Source organism: Schistocerca nitens, unplaced genomic scaffold, assembly GCF_023898315.1.
Source record: "Schistocerca nitens isolate TAMUIC-IGC-003100 unplaced genomic scaffold, iqSchNite1.1 HiC_scaffold_340, whole genome shotgun sequence".
Classification (NCBI taxonomy): domain Eukaryota; kingdom Metazoa; phylum Arthropoda; class Insecta; order Orthoptera; family Acrididae; genus Schistocerca; species Schistocerca nitens.
In genome coordinates this window covers 201,917-216,984 of record NW_026045874.1, presented here as the reverse complement: position 1 = coordinate 216,984, position 15,068 = coordinate 201,917, and the positions used below count along the sequence as shown (strand labels likewise).

Below are 15,068 nucleotides of genomic sequence, written 5' to 3'. Positions count from 1 at the left end.
GTTGAATTATAAAATTCACAACTTTCAATTTTTCATGTTTGTACATGCACTGCCCCGCGCCTAGAAAAACATTTCACTCAGTGTCCTGCAGCCCACTTTGGGCAGCAAAAGACAAGCGCTTTCCACAGGTGATAAATTGTTCCACATCTAGGAAAATGTAGGTGTATTATTAAAATTTTCTAACCATCGACCATTCCACAGTAATGATGATTTCTAAAGTGGGGAAGTAACTTCGTGTTATAAAATTTATAAAGCAGAGTTGCATCAAGTTGAAGAATAAATTAATAATTACTAACCTAATATTTTTTTCAAAGTTTTGTGAAACCTCAAAGTAAACATTTTAACCTCCAACCAGCTACTGCCTGCTATGAAGGCTCGGACACCCACTAGTGGGTGCTAGGGACCAAGTTGACCATCAGTGCTGATTAATAATGTTTTCTCACAAGCCGTGTGAAGTGCCGTGTATGTAACAGAAACTCTTGTATGCAGAAAAAACATGCTTGAAGGCATAACTAGTTACAACTTGTTTATTGGTTACCATTTACTGTCCACCCACTGGCTGCGTGTAAGTCAACACAGAGAAAGGATGTCAACATATTAGTTTCACAAAACAAGTGAAGTGCATGGACGTTACTTTGTAAGTTTCAGCTGAGGATATGAGCACTATGCAAACAGGCTGGCCCACAAGTAGCCGAAAAACGGCTCAGCAGTGAGTATTTCATAAGCAATGTCTAAATTCTTTGATATTACCTGCATGACATAATGAAAACACTACTGTCACTCAAAAATTAAGGGTTTTCTTTTTTTTACAATTTACAGATGAGAAAATTAACTACGCTACAAAGTGTTACACTAGTTGTGGGGGATGTGGGAAAGACCACAAATTCTGGCACAGGAGGCAAGAAATTATACATCAAAATCACAAGCTTTCTATTTACAATGAAGCCCACTACAAAAAAAAGAAGGTGTTTTAGCAGAAGTTCATAAGAAAAAAAGAAGCTGTTTTAGCAGTTCATAAGAAAAAAATATTCTTTTTTTCTTCAAAATAACTTCTTGGACATAGCACATGCTGATGCTTTTTGCTTTGCTATTGTAATATACAGCCCACTGTTGATTAACCAACAACTGAAAGGAGAGCCGAAGTTCACCCATGGAACTGAGCAACAGTTATTTGAGAATAGCAGGATCTAAGAGTGTACTGAATAATGAAATTGAACAATTAAGTAAGTTATATATTTTCATACAAATAAAATTTACACGATCAGATAACTAAATTTTGTTTCCTCATTCATACAAATCAATGTGTGTACCATTAATAGCACGGATAATGCCTAGTCGGAATTCCATTTCTCTCCACGTACGATTCAAGGTCTCCATGGTGACATGTTCAAGTGGATTGGAAATGTATGCCTTCAATTCCCATAGGTCTCTAGCCCCGGTACAATATACCGCATCCTTCACAAAACCTCAGGAAAAAAAAAATAGTTATGTAAGGTCAGGGGATCATGGTGCACTTCAAGTTTGACCATCTCGTCCAGTCCACCTACCCGGAAACTTTTTATATAGAAATTGAAGTACATTTAGGGGCCAGTGGAGTGGTGCCATGTCTTACTGGAATATGACACCAAGCTGCAGGTGTCCCAATTGTGGCACATTAATCTCTTGTATCATGTCCACGTTAACACCACTGTTGATGGCAGTGATGGAAAAGAATGAATCAGTGATGCAACGGGGACCAGTCTGCATCAAACATTGACCTTACAACTGTCTCTTTCCATTTCATGTGTAACACGAGGATGCTGCAAATCCTACATACAAACACTATGACAATTCAGTCTGCTAGATACATGAAATGTTGCCATATCAGAAAACAAATCTTTTCCAAAAAGTCAATGCTTAGATCAATCTTGCATAGAATATCCACTGCAAATTGTTCGCACCTAGGTTTGTCCATAGGCTTTAATGCCTGAAGCAGCTGCACGCAGGGATAGAGCCATTACCTCTTATGCATGACATTGTGCAATGTCGATCTTCTCATTTCCAACGCTCTGGCTGCCATACATGCCGATTTTATAGAACTCCTTGCGAACACCTGCCGTACCCTGTCCACATTGGAATCTGAAACCGATGGGTGACCAGAGCCTTTTTATGGAGTACTCTGCCTGTTTCCATAAATGATGTATTCCAAGTCCGAAACGATCATTGCATTTGAGTATCAGGTATCGTCTGTATTTACCAGGTCACACACATTGAGCTTTATCCAGTAGCATCCACATTTTTTCAGGTTTTCAGGTTCCATTTCGCATCAAAATTGCATGACCTGGAAGGTAAAAGAAATTTTATGAGTAATCTTGTAATTTGATAGAAACCATTTTTTAATACCTCATATAGTTTCAAAGTTAGTTAAGTCTTACGTTGTAAGTTGTAAAGATATACACGTATACTGCAAAACAAAAAAAATTAAAAATTGCTATTCATCCAAAGCTGTTACTTTTAGGCATTAGGATACAACACACTATTTGATGAAAGTAATAATCACACTTACCAACTTGCACTATGATACTGTAATTCAACAAAGGTACAGAAGTAAGTAAAGAAACAGCTCAGAGGCCACTGTCTACCCTTGGTTCCATCTACAAAATTCTGGAGGTTAAAGATCAAAATTTATTCAGCTGTGTATTTTTTACAATGTAAACAGAGCACGGACTTACTTCGAGAAAAATTGGAATCTTAGGAGGTCTTCAATTGACAATATCGATAAGTGAAGAAAGTAAAGACGAGGATGAATCGGAACCTTTGCCAATTCGTAAAATATCAAAAGCTACGGCAACACTGGACAAAGTTAAGCATTGAGTGTTGAGATGTGAACATGTTGAAGTAATGATGAATGTATTAAATAAAATGGACAGTACAATGTAACAATTAGTACAAAATAAGCACTAACTACTGGTCTGTTTCTCAAACTTCTGAAAACGTTACTACACACTGGATCTTATTGTCCTTGGTGTGTCAAAATGAATATCGGGCTTTTTCGGTTTTGTAGTATTTATTACATTCAACGTAGAATTATGAAAGAGCAATTCAAACAATTTTGTTAGTATACGTGTGCACATGCGTATGCAACCGAAGAATGTGTTAAATGAGTGAGACAGCCTTTTACGCATAAAGGGAAGGGGACAATTTGATTTTATTTCATTTCTGTAATAATGGATGAGATCACCAACAAGTTAAATTTCTTTTTACAATGGTCAGCACCTTTAACCCACACTGACACAGATTCCGATTCATTGATTGTACAATGATTCCTGGTCCTCGGAACGAACGGCATTGACGGCAGGTAATATGATTTACCCATGTCTTTATTGTAGACCTCTGCAATGTGAAATGTCCGATAAGTGTTGACATCCCGGTTGTTAAAACTTTCTAGCCCTGGAATTTTGTCGACTTTTGGGCCACGGACGAGGGCCACGGTTAACCAGCCATTACCTTGCTTCACTGGTCTGCAAGGTGATTAATGCTTGACTGTCGGAAGTGTGGGAATAAAATAAAATCTGCAACTACGAGGGTAATAACAAGAAAAAAAGGTCTCCTATTTTTTTTACGTACATAGAGCTGTTATTTCTACAGTGGTTTACATCAGTTCACAGCTTTAACATTTAGCTATTTTTCAACGTAATTACCATTTCTGTCTATGCATTTTTGTAGACGCTGTGCCAATTTTTGTATGCCCATGTTATACCAGCTTGCCGCCATGCTGTTCAGGAGGTGAATCACTTTCCGGCCAAATGTTCTTTTAACCCCGGGAACAGGTGATAGTCACTGGGCGCCAATTCAGGACTATAGGGTGGGTGGGTGATTATGTTCCACTGAAACTGTTACAGGAGAGCAACAGTTTGCCGAGTGATGTGTGGGCGAGCGTTGTCATAGAGAATGTGTACACCCTCGGTTCAACATTCCTCTTCTCCGGTTCTGAATTGCCCGCTTGAGTTTTCTCAGAGTCCCACAGTACCTGTCAGCCTTAACTGTTGTCCCAGTGGGCGTGAAGTCGACCAACAATACCCCTTTCAGATCCCAAAAAATGGTTGTCAAGACTTTATCGGCAGACTGTGTTTGTTTGAATTTCCGCGGCTTTGGTGAAGAAGGATGCCGCTAAAGTTGTATGCTCAGATTTCGTCACCCGCGACAATTGAGTCCAGAAAGTTTTCCTGTTTAGCTGCAAGGCGGTGAAGAAATGTGCGGGAAGCATCAACTCTTTGCACACACCTTCCAGTAGTTCAATGTTTCCGTTAAAATTCTACGAACATTTTTGACATCCATGCACGAGTCACCATACACTTCCGTCAATTGGCGATGGATTTCAATTGGCGCAGTTTCCTTTGCATTCAAAAAACCGGGGTTCTCAACGGCTGCCAAGCCAAGACTGAGCACCTCGGCGCGACGTGCGCATGTTTATACGCAACGCGTGAAGCACTCTCAATAACAGTACGACCAACTGCCACACAGGGTTCTGTACTTATAAAAAAAATAGACCACCTTACTTTTGGGATTACACTCGTAATAACATTTTAGCCTTCCGTAATTATGTGAATGAATTTTAATTCACTTGATAACTCCCGACCACAGAAATCCATTTGGTTTTCGAACATAAACACGGGTCACAGGAGACTATCCACCTCCCCAATACAACTCGTTTATCAGCCTCAGATCTACAACATTTCCGAACGGGGCAATACTAGATACTGGCACTGCCCCTCCCTCAAACGTTTGAGGTAGGACGCCAAAAATCTTAAAAATCGACTTATCAAAAATATAAAATATGTTCTTCTCCAAGAGTCTAATACATAAAACATATGTGTTCAAGGAAATCTAAGATGTTATTTGGTCTTCAGTGTGCGAAATGGCAGCATCACGCCTCTTCACACAGTATTCTTCAACCGCATGTCACTGTATTTCACTCTGTGGAATTCAAACGTGTAATATTTTGTGATGGGTGCCATCAAACTGTATTCAGGACAATTGGAATTCAAATGTCCTATAGAGCCTATCATGCACCAAGTTGGCCAGTTTGACCTCCTGCCCCCCCCCCCCTCAAAAATAACTCTCAGTTAATACTGGATGGAATTATTTGCAACCTGTAGAACAAGAACTCTTCAGAAAATTTGCACTCTTTATTGCCTATTAATAAAATTAAATATAAGATCCACAAAACCAGTAAAGACAAGAAACAAGCAAGACAGTACACATTTCTTCAATCCAGAAGTCCTAGAATTTTTTCCTCTTATCTTGCTACAGCTTTACATGGTGTGCTTTCCTTTCTGCAAAAGAATCTATTACCTCATCAAAGTACGTCAAATATTTTGAACAGGAAAACTCAATGTTGTCCTATAACACTGGAATAGCTGTTAATACAAGTAGAACCCAAGACTGGTGTGGTTTCTCAGTATGTTTACGTGTACTTTGTCACTGTCTGCTAGATAAAACTAAATAGGCCTGCCTAATATTTCAGCAATTGTAACACACACCAAATAAATGAGACTGTTATGTTACAAATGGTCATTTTTATAACTCGACAGAATATAATTGACGAAGTACCAATATTTAATGACAAGCAAAAAGTTGTACGTTAGGAAATAGTTTCACATTTCATTCATACTCTCTGGCTTCTGAAGTATGAGATCAGAAAGTAGTAGTACAAAATTTTTATATAAATTTGGGATCGTCATATTCTTCCACAATTTGTGTAATGTCCCCATTTTCTTCTTCTTCCCCGTTCTAACAAACAATCTTGTCATCACTAATTCTGTAACTATTCCTGCCAGAGTCAAAACTACTTCTCCACTGAACTTCATTAACCCGACCACAATCACCGGTTTAGTTACACCGTATTTATTCTCCGGTTAGGAGTTATTACGTGTTCATACAACACGTTTTCTGTGCTACTCCCAGAATAGAACTTGAGCGGCTGCTTGCTGGGGATTGCACAACTGGTCCTTACTAGTGGTCTGGCCACAAATTTTCTGTCAAAATCTCATTTTCTTGGATACACCGAGAAGATAATACATAATCTTTGTTACCTGTTATTCCTGTTAGTCATTTATTTCCACTATGGTAGTCTGAATCTATGGATTTCGCTAGTAATTATAACAATGCTGATGATTTGCAAACCCAGTCAACCACATATACAGCGATTGGCATTCACCCGTTTGGCTTTATTCTGCTCAGTTCATATAGCCCCATCCCCTTTTGTCTGCAGGAAAATTTATTTCTAGATTCAACTAGATGCAATTGGGATTCCCCTGGCAGATATATCACGTACATTATGCACACATTCAAATATAAACTTATAATTCATTTAGAAATCAACTTGGAATATGTTCAAAAATGGGTTTCCATATCATAAGAATAAGCGATAGACCAACGTGTGCTAGATGCTAGGCACTTTGTGAAACAAGGTCTTTTTCCTCAAGGATACGAATTTGGTGTAGTGAGCTTTAACCACTTTTTATAATGAGGTGGATGTTGTTACTGTGATTAAGACTGAATGATGGTTAAAATTCGGCCCACCAAAGTAATGAGTAAATCTCTGTTCCTCGCAGTGAATCCCGTAGCTTTGACATAACCCTCCACACCTATCCAGGATATCATTTCATCCACGAGCAGTGCATTAATTTCCGCTACATTTACATTACGAGGCATTGGGAGTTGGCACTCTTCTGCACCGTCTAGCAACTGTTTCATTACTAACATGTTATATGCTCCTTCACAACACAAGAAGATTTGTGACTGCTTTGCACTTTCTGAATACAATAATGCACAGTCTCCTTCCCTTTAGACTGCACACTCCACTGCACGTTTTGCCTTTGCTGCCCCACTACTGCTGTTGCACCGCAGTCCACTGTGGCTGTAATACCAAAATGTTCCTTGCAGCACGCTGGAACACGTGTAGCATCAATGAACCACAAAATACTGCTCTCATCTTTGGAAAACTGTAGCACCCACAAACTTACAACAAACTATTAAAATGTTTTCAAATCTTTCCGAAAATTTTCCTTGCTCTGATCTACCACAAAAAAAAAAAAAAAAAAAAAAAAAAAAAAAATGTAAAGTCAAAAAGTTTTTTAAAATAATACATTTCAAATGTTGGTTTGCTACAAATTCCAAGTCACACATTTTAATTTATTACTTCACTGTTACTGATTGTGTTGGCCAGAAAGTTTCCACCTGTTATCAACATGTGCCACTGAAGCCAATTATAAAATTGTGTTGTTCAACATCAAATTTGGTAGGTATGGCATGATAAACATTGATTAGTGTAAAAAATAGCACAACATTTTCATTGGGCTAATGAAAGATGTAAGAAGATAGTTCTCATATCACTATCGTGTACAGTTGTTGGATTATAAAATTCACAACTTTCAATTTTTTATGTTTGTACATGCACTGCCCCGCGTCTAGAAAAACATTTCACACAGTGTCCTGCGGCCCACTTCGGACAGCAAAAGACAAGCGCATTCCACAGGCAGTAAGTTTTTCCACATCTAGGAAAATGTAGATGTATTATTAAAATTTTCTAACCATCCACCATTCCACAGTAATGATGATTTATAAAGTGGGGAAGTAACTCCACGTCATAAAATTTATAAAGCAGAGTTGCATCAAGTTAAAGCATAAAATAATACTTAGTAACCCAATATTTTTTTCAAAGTTCTGTGAAACCCTAACGTAAATACTTTAACCTCCACCTGTCTACTGCCTCCTATGAAAGTGAAGACGCCCACTAGTGGGTGCTAGCGAACCAAGTTGACCATCAGTGCTAAATAATAATGTTTTCTCACAAGCAGTGTCAAGTGCCGTGTATGTAACAGAAACCCCTGACACGCAGAAAAACATGCATGAAGGCATACCTAGTTACCACTTGTTGATTGGTTGCCATTTACTGTCCACCCACTGGCTGCGTATAGCTCAACACAGAGAAAGGATGTCAACATATTAGTTTCACAAAACAAGTGAAGTGCATGGACGTTACTTTGTAAGTTTCAGCTGAGGATATGAGCACTATGCAAACAGGCTGGCCCACAAGTAGCCTGAAAACAGCTCAGCAGTGAGTATTTCATAAGCAATGTCTAAATTCTTTGATATTACCTGCATGACATAATGAAAACACTACTGTCAATCAAATAAAAATTAAGGTTTTCTTTTTTTTACAATTTACAGATGAAAAAATTAACTACGCTACAAAGTGTTACAATAGTTTTGGGGGATGTGGGAAAGACCACAAATTCTGGCACAGGAGGCAAGAAATTATACATCAAAACCACAAGCTTTCTATTAACAATGAAGCCCACTACAAAGAAAAAAGGCTGTTTTAGCAGAATTTCATAAGAAAAAAGATTCTTTTTTCTCTTCAAAATAACTTCTTGGACATAGCACATGCTGATGCTTTTTGCTTTGCTATTGTAAAATACAGCCCACTGTTGATTAACCAACAACTGAAAGGAGAGCCGAAGTTCACCCATGGAACTGAGCAACAGTTATTTGAGAATAGCAGGATCTAAGAGTGTACTGAATAATGAAATTGAACAATTAAGTAAGTTATATATTTTCATACAAATAAAATTTACGCGATCAGATAACTAAATTTTGTTTCCTCATTCATAGAAAACAACATGTGCACCGTTAATAGCACAGATAATGCCTCGTCAGAATTCCATTTCTCTCCACATACGATTCAAGATCTCCATGGTGATACATTGAAGTGGATTGCAAATGTATGCCTTCAATTCCCATAGGTCTCTAGCCCTGGTTCAATATACCCCACCCTCTACAAAACCTCAGGAAAAAAATAGTTGTGTAAGGTCAGGGGATCGTGGTGCACTTCAAGTTGGACCATCTCGTCCAATCCACCTATCCGGAAACTTTTTATTTAGAAATTAAAGTACATTTAGGGGCTAGTCGAGTGGTGCCCCTGTCTTACTGGAATTTATTTAGAAATTAAAGTACATTTAGGGGCTAGTCGAGTGGTGCCCCTGTCTTACTGGAATATGACACAGGCTGCAGGTGTTCCAATTGTGACACAGTAAACTCTTGTAGCATGTCCACATTAACACCACTGTTGATGGCAGACATGAAAAAGAATGAATCAGTGATGCAACTGGGGATCAGTCTGCACCAAACGGAACGACTATCTCTTTCCATTTCATGTGTAACAGGAGGATGCTGCAAATCCTACATACAAACATTATGACAATTCAGTTTGCTGGACACATGAAATGTTGCCATATTGGAGAAACAAATGTTTTCCAAACATTCAATGCTTGCATTAATCTTGCATAGAATACCCACTGCAAATTGTTCACACCCAGGTTTGTCCATAGGGTTAAATGCCTGAAGCAGCTGCACTTTGTAGGGATAGAGCCATTACCTCTTATGCATGACATTGTGCAATGTCGATCTTCTCATTTCCAACGCTCTGGCTGCCATACATGCCGATTTTATAGAACTCCTTGCGAACACCTGCCGTACCCTGTCCACATTGGCATCTGAAACTAATGGGTGACCAGCCCCTTTTTATGGAGAACACTACCTGTTTCCATAAATGATGTATTCCAAGTCTGAAAGGTTCGTTGCATTTGGGCATCAGGTATCGTCTGTGTCTACCGGGCCACACACACTGAGCTTTCTCCAGAGGCGTCCACATTTTATCATGTTTTCAGGTTCACTTTTGCATCAAAATTGTATGACCTGGAAGGTAAAAGAAATTTTATGAGTTATCTTATCATACACTAGAAACCATTTGTTAATATCTCGTATAGGTTCAAAGTTACTGAATTGTTAAGTTGTGAAGATATACATGTATAGTGCAAAATAAAAAAACTAAAAATTGCTATTCATCCAAAGCTGTTACTTTTAGGCATTAGGATACAACACACTATTTGATGAAAGTAATAATCAAACTTACCAACTTGCACTATGATAATGTAATTCAACAAAGGCACAGAATTAAGTAAAGAAACAGCTCAGAGGCCACTACCTACCCTTGGTTCCATCTGCAAAATTTTGGAGGTTAAAGATCAAAAGTTATTCAGCTGAGTATTTTTTACGGTGTAAACAGAGCACGGACTTACTTCAAGAAAATTTGGAATCGTAGGAGGTCTTCAATTGACGATATCGACAAGTGAAGAAAGTAAAGACAACGATGAATCTGAACCTTTGCCAGTTTGTACAATATCAAAAGCTACAGCAACACTGGACGAAGTGTCTACCATCATCAGTTATTTTGCTCCCCAAATAGCAGAACTCCTTCACTACTTTAACTGTCTCATTTCCTAATCTAATTCCCTCAGCATCACCCGACTTAATTCGACTACATTCCATTATCCTCGTTTTGCTTTTGTTGATGTTCATCTTACATCCTCCTTTCAAGACACTGTCCATTCCGTTCAACTGCTCTTCCAAGTCCTTTGCTGTCTCTGACAGAACTACAATGTCATCGGCGAACCTCAACGTTTTTATTTCTTCTCCATGGATTTTAATACCTACTCCGAATTTTTCTTTTGTTTCCTTTACTGCTTGCTCAATATACAGACTGAATAACATCAGGGAGAGGCTACAACCCTGTCTCACTCCCATCCCAACCACTGCTTCCCTTTCATGCCCCTCGACTCTTATACGAGGGTCGGTCAAAAAGTAATGCCTCCCATTTTTTTTCTACTTAAAGAAATTAAGTTAAGTGAAAAATTTGAATTTGGCGCCATTCCTCAAACCTTCTTCTGCAATCCACTGCAGTAGTAACTTTCTGTGTCAACAGGTGGCAGCACAGCAGAAGTTTGTAAGATGGCCGACATCGATGTTCGTTTGAGACAGCGTTGTGTGATTGAATTCTTGAATGCAGAAGGTGAAACGCCCATACGCATTCATGAAAGACTGAAGAAGGTGTATGGTGTTGTGACAGTGGATGTCAGCACTGTTAGACGATGGGTTAGTCGTTGTAAGGAAGCTGAAGGGCAAACACCGTTGACTGACGAAAAGCGGAGCGGCAGGCCGGTGAGTGCAGTGACTCCACACAACATTCAGCAAGTTGATGACATCATTCGTGGTGACCGTCTGGTGACTGCAGATGAAGTGTGTCGCATTATTTCTCTTAGTAAAGGCAGTGTGATCACGATTATTAAACAATTGGGGTACTCAAAAGTTTGTGCACGGTGGGTTCCAAGAATGTTAACCGATCAGAATAAAGAGGCAAGGAAAACAATAGCCTCCCAACACTTGCAGCGCTTCCGTTTGGAGGGAGATGAGTTTCTGAAAAAAATTGTGACCGGGGACGAAACATGGGTGCATTTTTTTGAACCCGAATCAAAGAGGCAGTCAGTGGAGTGGCGTCACACAAGCTCGCCGAGGAAGAAAAAATTCAAAACTGTGCGATCGGCAGGGAAAGTTATGGCAACAGTTTTCTGGGATACAGAGGGTGTGATTCTGGTTGATTTTTTGGAGCAGGGATGCACAATAAATTCTGTTCAATACGTCACAACCCTCAAAAAACTTAAAGCACGTCTTCAGCGAGTTCGCCCAACAAAATCAATGGCAGATGTTCTTCTTTTGCATGACAATGCAAGACCACACACCAGTCGTCACACCTCTGACGAGATTGTCAAAATTGGATGGGAAGTTTTGCCTCATCCCCCATACAGCCCTGACCTGGCACCATCAGACTTCCATCTGTTCGGGCCACTAAAAGAAGCTCATCGTGGGATTCATTTTGAAGATGAGGAGGCCGTCAAAACATCCGTGCGTCAATGGCTTAGGAAGCAGAGCTGTGATTTTTACCGTGCTGGGATACATGCCCTTGTTCAAAGATGGACCAAAACTGTAGAGATGGGCGGAGATTACATTGAAAAATGACAAAATGATCCTCAATGTTGTGGTTTTCAACCTATGTAATTGCATTTAAATTTCCTGACAATTAAACGTAGAAAAAAAAATAGGAGGCATTACTTTTTGACTGACCCTCGTATTATAATATGTCCATTCATACATTTACGTAGAAAACATTTGAGTCAATTTACTAAAACGGCTAATATGGAAGGACTACAAAGCCCTCTACTCCCTGTGGTGGGGGCGCCTTTGCCATGGATTAGAAAGCGTGTATCAGGCGCCCTCTAGTCTGTGTAGAGAGGACGCCGTTGTCATGGTAGCAGCTGGTGTGTTCATACGGTGTTATTAATGTGTGATTAATCATACTAATCGTTGCTTCATCTCTACAACCATGCTGTCCAAAAATTGTGATAAATATTTATTAGCGTGAAAAGTAGCACAAAATTTTCATTGTGTTAATGAAAGACGTAAGAAGGTAGTTCTCATATCACAATCATGTACAGCTGTTGAATTATAAAATTAACAACTTTCAATTTTTTATGTTTGTACATGCACTGCCCCGCGCCTAGAAAAACATTTCACTCAGTGTCCTGCAGCCCACTTTGGGCAGCAAAAGACAAGCGCATTCCACAGGTGATAAATTGTTCCACATCTAAGAAAATGTAGCTTTATTATTAACATTTTCTAACCATCGACCATTCCACAGTAATGATAATTTCTAAAGTGGGGAAGTAACTTCGTGTTATAAAATTTATAAAGCAGAGTTGCATCAAGTTGAAGAATAAATTAATAATTACTAACCTAATATTTTTTTCAAAGTTTTGTGAAACCCTAAAGTAAATATTTTAACCTCCACCTGTCTACTGCCCGCTATGAAGGCTCGGACGCCCACTAGTGGGTGCTACGGACCAAGTTGACCATCAGTGCTGATTAATAATGTTTTCTCACAAGCAGTGTCAAGTGCCGTATATGTAACAGAAACTCCTGAATGCAGAAAAAACATGCATGAAGGCATACCTAGTTAAAAGCTGTTCATTGGTTACCATGTACTGTCCACCCAATGGCTGCCTATAACTCAACAAAGAGAAAGGATGTCAACATATTAGTTTCACAAAACAAGTGAAGTGCATGGATGTTACTTTGCAAGTTTCAGCTGAGGATATGAGCACTATGCAAACAGGCTGGCCCACAAGTAGCCGAAAAACGGCTCAGCAGTGAGTATTTCATAAGCAATATCTAAATTCTTTGATATTACCTGCATGACATAATGAAAACACTACTGTCACTCAAATAAAAATTAAGGGTTTCCTTTTTTTTACAATTTACAGATGAGAAAATTAACTACGCTACAAAGTGTTACACTAGTTTTGGGGGATGTGGGAAAGACCACAGATTCTGGCACAGGAGGCAAGAAATTATACATCAAAATCACAAGCTTTCTATTAACAATGAAGGCCACTACAAAAAAAAAAAGCTGTTTTAGCAGAAGTTCATAAGAAAAAAAGATTCTTTTTTTTCTTCAAAACAACTTCTTGGACATAGCACATGCTGATGCTTTTTGCTTCGCTATTGAAAAAGACAGCCCACTGTTGATTAACCAACAACTGAAAGGAGAGCTGAAGTTCACCCATGGAACTGAGCAACAGTTATTTGAGAATAACAGGATCTACGAGTGTACTGAATAATGAAATTGAACAATTAAGTAAGTTATATATTTTCATAAAAAATAAAATTTACGCAGTCAGATATCTAAATTTTGTTTCCTCATTCATACAAATCAATGTGTGCACCGTTAATAGCACGGATAATGCCTAGTCGGAATTCCATTTCTCTCCACGTACGATTCAAGGTCTCCATGGTGACATGTTCAAGTGGATTGGAAATGTATGCCTTCAATTCCTATAGGTCTCTAGCCCTGGTTCAATATACCGCACCCATCACAAATCCACAGGAAAAAATTAGTGGTGTAAGGTCAGGGGATCGTGGTGCACGTCAAGTTGGACCATCTCGTCCAATCCATCTACCCGGAAACTTTTTATATAGAAATTGAAGTACATTTAGGGGCCAGTGGAGTGGTGCCATGTCTTACTGGAATATGACACCCGGCTGCAGGTGTTCCAATTGTGGCACAGTAAACTCTTGTAACATGTCCATGTTAACACCACTGTTGATGGCAGTGATGGAAAAGAATGAATCAGTGATGCAACGGGGGACCAGTCTGCACCAAACATTGACCTTACAACTGTCTCTTTCCATTTCATGTGTAACACGAGGATGCTGCAAATCCTACATACAAACATTATGACAATTCAGTCTGCTGGATACATGAAATGTTGCCATATCGGAGAAACAAATCTTTTCCAAAAAGTCAATGCTTGCATCAATCTTGCATAGAATATCCACTGCAAATTGTTCGCACCTAGGTTTGTCCATAGGCTTTAATGCCTGAAGCAGCTGCACGCAGGGATAGAGCCATTACCTCTTATGCATGACATTGTGCAATGTCGATCTTCTCATTTCCAACGCTCTGGCTGCCATACATGCCGATTTTATAGAACTCCTTGCGAACACCTGCCGTACCCTGTCCACATTGGAATCTGAAACTCATGGGTGACCAGCCACTTTTTATGGAGAACTCTGCCTGTTTCCATAAATGATGTATTCCAAGTCCGAAAGTATCATTGCATTTGAGTATCAGGTACCGTCTGTATCTACCAGGTCACACACATTGAGCTTTATCCAGTAGCATCCACATTTTTTCAGATTTTCAGGTTCCATTTCGCATCAAAATTGCATGACCTGGAAGGTAAAAGAAATTTTATGAGTAATCTTGTAATTTGCTAGAAACCATTTTTTAATACCTCATATAGTTTCAAAGTTAGTTAAGTCTTAAGTTGTAAGTTGTAAATATATACACGTATACTGCAAAACAAAAAAATTACAAATTGCTATTCATCCAAAGCTGTTACTTTTAGGCATTAGGATACAACACACTATTTGATGAAAGTAATAATCAAACTTACGAACTTTCACCATGATACTGTAATTCAACAAAGGCACAGAAGTAAGTAAAGAAACAGCTCAGAGGCCACTGTCTACCCTTGGTTCCATCTGCAAAATTCTGGAGGTTAAAGATCAAAAGTTATTCAGCTGAGTATTTTTTACAACGTAAACAGAGCATACACTTAGAGAAAAAT

At 39.0% G+C, this 15,068-nt stretch overlaps 1 protein-coding gene across 16 annotated transcripts in view; it reads right to left on the bottom strand.

The window, feature by feature from the left end:
- LOC126227762 (uncharacterized) overlaps positions 1–15,068 on the bottom strand; it is a 932,351-nt gene that overhangs the window by 878,359 nt on the left and 38,924 nt on the right. For 3 of the 16 annotated variants that reach the window (XR_007544034.1, XR_007544028.1, XR_007544044.1), the window contains 2 exons: positions 14,895–14,992; positions 2,163–2,320 (listed from right to left, as the gene is read on the bottom strand). The exons of 2 other annotated variants lie outside the window; for them this stretch is intronic. The gene's annotated coding sequence lies outside the window, so the exon portion shown is untranslated. 11 more of the 16 variants (XR_007544033.1, XR_007544048.1, XR_007544006.1 and 8 more) reach the window with 10 other exon arrangements.